Genomic DNA, 8,283 nt, shown 5'->3' on the forward strand with positions numbered 1-8,283 from the left:
AATAACTGCAAGGACTCTGGGACCACTGTTTAAAAACATGCGCCTTTTCCCTCCCCAGTGACATTCAGAGCCCATGGTGGCAATGATTTATAAACAAAGATTGAATGATAACTGGATGCTGCCTACAATTATTATCAGGGCAGATGCTGATTTCATGAACTTTTATTTGTGGATTGTCTTAGGTTGGATTTCCCAGAAACAGAGCCTGAGAAAAGGATTTGGGTAAAAGTTACTTATTGAGGGAGAAAGGAAATGAGAGAAACAGTACAGGAAATGAGAAGAGGCATAGCAAAGACAAGATTGCAGGGAAAGTCTAGTTTCAATCTGATCCTATAAGTAGGTCTGGTGTGTGAATGGCACCATCACTGGTGTTTTATCTGAGAACTGGACTTTTGTCTTCCATGTACCATACTACCATTGTCTACAGGATGCCTCAGAGGATTATAAACTCACTCTGAGTGAGGAGCTCTGGATGCCCAGGGTAATCCTCCAGAGAATAGTGCATACATGAGCCCTTAACAGAATAGACCACATAGCAGGTGTGGATGAATAGAACTGGTAAAGAGAACTGCTCAGGGCACTGATTGTTATGTGGTTCTTTCATTCAATCATTCATTTATTTACCCATTTAACAAATATTTGTTGAATGCCTACTCTGTGTGAGTTTCTGTCCTAGGAGCTGAGAATAGAGTAGTGAACAAGCCTGATAAGGTCTTTACTTTTATGAAACCTACATCTTGTGAGAAAGACAAAAATAAACTAGTAGCAACAAGATAATTTCTGAGAGCGATAATTTTCTAAGAGAGAAAATAAACAGTTAAATAGATTTTTGAATGACTGGGACAGGGTTGAGCACTTAATAGAGACTAGAATGGTAAAAACAGAGCAAATCATACAAGGATGTGAGGACCCAATATTTGGGCAGAGGAAATGACTATTGTCAAGGCTTTAATATGGGCAGAAGCTCATATGTTCGAAGAAAAGAATGAAGGCCAGTGGCCCTGTGGTGGACTTGGGAGAGTTGTAAGAAAAGAGTGGAGAAGTAGGTATAATGGATAGGAGAAAGCTAGCATTGTAAAGAGTTTGGTAACTTTTCCCTGTAGTGCATTAAGATGATAAAAATGGTAATTTGTCAGACTTTGACTTAGATTTGCTGTAATGCTATAAATCAGAAGTGTTTTCTAAACAGACTCACAGAATGAATAAGAAAAAATAATTAGGCTTAAAAGACAGCTCACTGTTTTCAAACTCCAGGAAAATAGCAGGCATTGATTTCAGACATTTTATATGGTAATTATGAGAACATTTTCTTTCTGTGTTAAAACATTCCCAAGATTTTAAAAGATATATAGCTGGACTCAACCTTCCTTTGTCCTTGGCAGTGTGACAAAGCAGCATTTTTAGAAAAGAATGTAAGTTGAACTTGACCTTTCCTATACGCAGGGTAAGTTATCAAGGTCATTTTTTGGTTTGTTTTTTTTACTGTAATTGCTATTAAAATGAATCAAGAAAGAAGTAGGGACCATCTCTTCATTGCTAAACATTTTGCTCTATCCTGAGACCACAAGTCTTAAGTGCAGATCTTGTTTCGAATTGTCAAATAATGACACATTTTTCTTAATTTTCTGAAAGTCCACTGGAAAAGATTCCGTGGTCACAAAATAACACTAGATCATGATAAAAGAAGATTCTTCCTAGACTTTACTCCCAAAGAGAGCCTGAGACAGGGAAACAATATTTGCTATCTGATCTATCAGGTCATTGTTAAAGACCAAGGTCATCAATGGTCTCTACACTAGAACAAACTTAACTTTTCAAACTGGGATGAATTGAAATATACGTAGCATTTTTATTTGTTCTAAAAATGGATTTAAAAAAATGATTGTGATTTAACAAAGACTCAAAATCTTTTTGTCATACTCAACCCCTGTTCCCATCCCCTTCACATATAAAATCTATGTTTAATTTAGGGGGAGCTTAATCCATATGTTTCTGATTCATTTGTACAATGTTCTTTGGTAAGCACTAGTTGATGTCCGAAGAGTCTTCTGGGAATTTTTGTAAGTCTTTTAAAATTCTTCTTCAAGCCAGGAAATCATATTTTCCACTTCAAAGTGCTCCTCTAAACAGAAATATTCTGGGTCTATTGGAAAGACTACTTTGAGGAGGCCTTAAACTCAGGCAAAACATTACTCCAGTTGTGAGCTGTGGAACAAGATCCACTCGACTAGCCCCCGAGAGACAGGGGAAGCAGAAGAGAAGGGACATAAAAAGAACTTGAATAGTATAGGGACTCTTGGTCCTGCCATTGTTTTCCATTTCTAGGACCAACCAGGGATGACCTGCAACCTATAAAGTCAGATTCAATTTATGATGTACATCTGGAACCAGATAATTTTCAGTTGGTTTTGTACAAAATCTCTGAGCAAGGGCAGAGAATTCTAGAACAACTTTCATATTCATAAATGTTAAAAGGCTTCATTTGTAAGCACACTTAGCAGTTGCTCAGCAATTCAATAGCCAGGCTTCATTTTCCAGAAGGCACGATAAAGTCTAAATATGAAAAATTTTGACTGCAGAGTTAAACAAGCTCTGCCAGCAATACAAAACTTGTGCTATATGACTGTCCCCCTTCCAGCTTTTTTTTTTTTTTTTTTTTTTTTACTATTCTTTAAGACACTTGATGTCTCTGGAGAATGATCCGTAAATTATCTACTAACCACCCTTTGTAACCAAGTACTTGACAATGCATACATACTCATCAGATAATGACCATTTTACTGATAAAGCCTGAATTCATCTTAGCTCATGTCACTTTTCTATTGGGCCAAAAACATGCTTCTACATAATCACGATCCCTCGTTTGGCTATTTTGCCAAAGTAGCTTGCAATTCAATTTTTCTAAAAAGTTTTCCAATCTTACCAGACAGCATTAATTTCACCTAAAAAGTAGGAATGGTGATAAACCTCCCCATCTCAGCAAATGCTATCATCTTTATAATTTCTCAAGAAAACAAAACAAAACAAAATAGAATAACCCTTGATTCTTCTCTTTTCATGCTTTCCAAATGCAATCTATCAGTAAGTTCTAAAAATCTTCAGTTCTCAAATGTGGTCTTCAGATTAGCAACATTACCATCACCTAGAAGGCTGTTAGGAATTTAAAATTTCAGGTCTTACTCTAGACCTGTAGAATTAGAATTTGCACTTTAGCAAGCTCCCAGTGATTCATGTGCGTATTAAAGTTTGAGAAGCATTGCTAGATCACGCCTCCATAAAACTTTTTCATTCACTGCTCATCTCTTGCCTGGATTATTGAAATTGTTTCCCAGCTTCTGCCTCTGTCCACCTGTCTACTCTTAACTCGGCCACTAGAGTGGTCTTTTAAAAAACCCAGGTAATCAAATTAATTTATTCTGCTCTTAAAAACACAACACTTTTCATTGCACATGAAATAAAGTATGAGCTCTTTGCCATTACTTAATAGTGTCTATGAAGTAGCCTCTGCATCTCCTCAACCCCACTCTCAACCATCTTTCCTGGTCACTTTCTCCTCCAGCCACACTGGTCTTTCTATCCTACATAGCCAACAATAGCTTTGTCTTGTCTGGAATGTTCTTCTGCAGAGCTTCTCATCATTCAAGACTCATCACAAATGTCACTTTGTCATGAATTCTGAGCTGCTAAACTTAAATCTACCTCCAAGTCACTTTCTACTACATCACCCTGTTTTACAGTTCATTGCTTTCTGAAACATCTGCAACAGTCTTGTTTATTTGTTTATTGATGATTATACAGAATGGACATTTTACTTATCTTATTCCAGTTATATCCTCAATACCTTGAATAGTGACAGGAACAGAGGAGACCATATATATAAATTTAAATACGTATAATTAATTAATGGATAAATTTATATCTATATAATTTGAACTAATGCCAGTATCTTGTCATTCATTTGTCCTCTTTCCATCTTTCTTTTTCTTTGACAAATATTTGCTAAGAACTTAACCCATACCAGGTATAAGGCTAATTAGGGAAAACAGGGGACAGACCGAGTCTCTGACCATACGGAGTACAGAGGGAAGTGGAGGAGAGAGGTGTTAACCAAAATCACAATAATGCCATCCCATGGAGCACATAAAAGCCTTCCTAACTTAGTTCAGGGGAACTATAGTGACCTGAAGGCTGAAGGATGAATCCACTAACTAGAAAACAACAGTGAGGGGAATAGGTAGGGAAGAATATTGTGCAGAAAGAATAACATATCCAAAGACAGTAGGGCATGTTGAAGAAACAGAAAGAGGGGCAGTAGGATGGATGTCTAGACAGTAAATGGGGTACTGTATGTGGTAGGGCTGGCAAGGCAGCCAGCAGCCAGACCAGTATGGCCTTATTGGTAGGGTAACAATAAATCTTGGTTTGCATGAGGCAGTTCTGGTTTATATCTGCTCTCTGGTGTAATTATTCACAAGCTTTTAGTCACTCTTATAGGCCTGCAAGATTATAGCATGGTGACTGGTTCACACGGTAGGTAGGTACCTACTGTCATCTATGTTATTGTATTATTAATATTTTTGATGTATGGATAATAATGAAAAGTATTAGAAGATGATATGGTCAGAATTGTGTTTTGCAAAGATCATTTAGTATTCACGTGAATAATATTTTTGAGAGAAATTAAAAGAGAAATGCATAAAGAGTTTTTCTAAAATGATTGACACATAATAGGTATTTAATAAATAGACACAGTAAGTGATCATCATGATCACTTCTACTAAGAATATGAGTCTAGTAGCAACATAGTTTTTAAATATATCTGACCAATGTCCATTTGATAGTATTTTGGGACAAAGTTGCTATTTGAAATTTGAATCAACTTAAGTGTTGTTTTAGAATAAATGAAAGAAGTAGCACAGATCAGAGTTGGAGGGACCAACTAGTTTACTCATCTAAGCCAAATTCTATACTTTCCCCAAAGCAATACAGTTAGTCTTTGAGTTGCACAAGGATTTCCATATGGATGTGCTATCTGGTAGTCGACGATTTCCAGGAGGGAAAAATTCAGCAACATCAAAAAGGAGTAGGAAGGTTTCAGCAAATTCTTCCCAGTGAGCCTTGACTTGAAATTTCCAGGCCTGGAATATTTCCTCCACAGCTCTCTGACACTCCTGTTACTCCAAGGGTGAGAGGAAGCAGTGCGAGTGAAAAGGGGCCATTTCTCCTGGGGTTAATGTGAGACACACCTCACATTCACTTGTCACTTTGAAATTCCACCCTCCCAGAAGTGTGGAGAAGGATTACAGAAACCTGGCAGATAATTAACGTTTCCCCAGTGTGAAAGGAAGGGATTTGTCACACAATGACTTGAGCATCATGACTCTTTCACTGAACCAGAGGAAAAGTAGAGATTTACAGGAAAATTCCATTTAAGGATGGCTGAGGAACAGGGACATTGTAGTAAATTGTCAACCATTTGATTAACCAGGACTCATCATATTACCACATTTGGATTTCCCAGGTTAAAGACAGAATATATAAAGGTGATTTTAGCAAATTAAGTTCTCTGACCCTTCCTAAAGCCTTTATAAGCCTCTGGGAAGTAATTCTAATTGATTAGAGTTGATGGGGTGGAGAGGGGGTGGGGGATTTTCCTTTTAAAATTCTTTGATGACTTGATTTTTGAATAAAATAAAGATCTATTCTATTGAATTAGACACTGATAGTGAAAGTATTATAGAACACTAGCAGATGAGCCCTGAGAAAAGAACATAGCCACCTTAAATGTGAGGCAATAATTTAAGCTCCAATTCCTCAAGAAAAAGATTCTACTTATTTTCAGTTGAAAGAGAACTTGAAGTTTATTTAAAAAAAAAATTTCAGGTCTACAAGGATTAAAAAAGTATTTGAAGCGATGCTAATTGTCACAAAGATATTTTAAGGAGGTGGGCTTTAATTTTGGTTTAGAGAGATGGAGAAAAGAGGAGGAGAGCAAAAACTGGGAGAGACATACCAGGGGGAAGAACAGGGGGAAGAAGGCAGGCAATCTTTCGGGTACAACAGTTAAAGGAGCTAGTGATGAAGATGAGAATAATGCTAACATTCACTAACATTCACTAAGTCTTATGTGTCATCATCTCATTTAATTCTTCTTTTTAACATTATCAAGGAATTTATATTACTTTCATTTCATAAACCAGGCCAGACTGCAAAGGAACTTTGTGCCAAGCTAAGGAGTTCATGACTATGTCCTTTATAATAGGTAATTTTGTTGACATCAGTGGAATGCAATATATTCTGAGCTTTTGGAAGAGCAATATGGAGTTTCAAGTGCCTGTCTTATAAGCATTTTTTTATGCAGCAGAGATCTAATGAAGTATTTTGTTAGAAAGGTATAGTCTAATTCATAAGCAGATAAGACAAATTTTTAAAGGATGTGATGTGTGAAAGAAGAAGAGAAACTCCTACCTCAAAATCTCTCTCATTGTTCCTTATAAGTATGTGAAGTTCCACAAGGGAAGATGCTTTTCTTGGAATCCAAGAATATTTTGGAGTTTTCCTGACCCATTGGCCTTTTTTCCCTCCTTTCCTATATCTTTTTCTTCCTTTCTAAAATATTTATTGGGCTCTGTCTTAGAATGTGGTGTTTTACTTCAGGTTGAGGATACAAAAAAGAAAAGCATGTCCCTCTTGGAAGGTCTTAGAGCCTGGCCAGGACATCTAGTCATTACCACACAACCCATCAAGGGCAGAACATGGGGTAAAACACCTGAGAGGAGTCTGAGACCATAAAAAAACATTGGATGGGGAAGTGAGTAATTTAGCAGAAGTTTGAAGAATAGGTAAAATAGGGGATGGGCATTCTAGGCAATGGGGACAGTCTTTCCAAAGGTCTGGTGATATGAAATGAAAGCATTGTAAGGCTGGAGAATGGTGAGGTGCTCACTAATTTTAGGACATAAATTGGAATGGGCAGGGGATTGATAGAAGGATTTATGTGTGTCAGTTGAGGGATGTGTTTTTCCTACAAAAGAATTTAGATTTTATCTTATAGCTGATGAGTAACTCTAGTGATCAATATTCTTTCAGCTAAAAGTAACTGCAAGGTAATGAAGGGGACCAAAAATTTTGCCTTTTGGCATATTGATTTTTAAGCTAGTTATTTAGAAACAAAAGACTCAGAATTTTTGACCCTTCCCACTTTCCTAAGAGATTCAGACGGATAAACCTGCTCAGGAAGGAAACTTTAACAAGATCACCTTAGCATTAGACAGGAAGACTCAAAGCAGGAGAATGTTTATTAGATTCTCCCTGTGTATCATTGTTTCTGGGTTGTCTAGCAGAAATTTACATGCCACATAAATTTTCTCAACTACTTGCAAATTACCTATTTCCTTTGATATCTCACACCCTCTACTCCTATTTTCTTCTTTGTCCAAAACTTCACATAGACCCAGTTTTACCTCATTGATTTTAGAATTTTCATGCTTATGTGAATTCCCCATGTGCACATATTAAAATTTGATTTTCTCTTATCGATCTGTCTCTGTAACTTATAAGCTCAACTAGAAGAACTTAAAAGGTGAAGGAAAAGTATTATTATATTTTAGCTCTCATAATAATTAACAGGCAACTGAAAATCCAGGGTTGTATCTGACTTCAGGTGCAAATACATCTGTTTTTTCCTTAACTTTTGTTTTTGTGAGTCAGCTTCATTTTTAGGCAAATATGGCACCCAAAGGTCTAGGCTTATATCTAGCTATCCTTGCAAAAAGAAGATAATGTTTTCATAATAGTTCCAGGGAGAATTCTTAATTGCTCTACTTGGGTCATGTTCCTTTGTCTGAATCAATGATTGGAGATAAGAGAATGTTGACTGACAAGTCATATGGTCATTCTTGGAACTGGGCAGTGAGATCCACTTAATTCCCATGGCATTTCTCCAAAGAGATGCTGGACAGATCACAAAAATTTTCAGGAAAAGAGACTTTGGAAAATTTTGATGAAAGATGTGATATGATTAGTTTTGTGCTAGAAACCTCTTTGTTTTATCTTTAAAATATGTATCATTATGACCTACTATAAAGAAGAAGTTTTATATTTTTTGCCAACAAGAAAAAAATAACAATCAAACCAGGGGCCCTCAAAAATTAAGCAAAATTGTCTTGGAAGATGATCTATGTTTATTCAATGGCCACACATACCTACTCTAGCAGATGCTATATGTGGCTCCCACAGCCCTTCCCTGGGCTGGTGGGTTTCAGTGAGTGTTGGCTCCCTGTC

This window comes from Rousettus aegyptiacus, unplaced genomic scaffold (genome assembly GCF_014176215.1).
Source record: "Rousettus aegyptiacus isolate mRouAeg1 unplaced genomic scaffold, mRouAeg1.p scaffold_m13_p_12, whole genome shotgun sequence".
In the NCBI taxonomy this organism is placed as follows: Eukaryota; Metazoa; Chordata; class Mammalia; order Chiroptera; family Pteropodidae; genus Rousettus; species Rousettus aegyptiacus.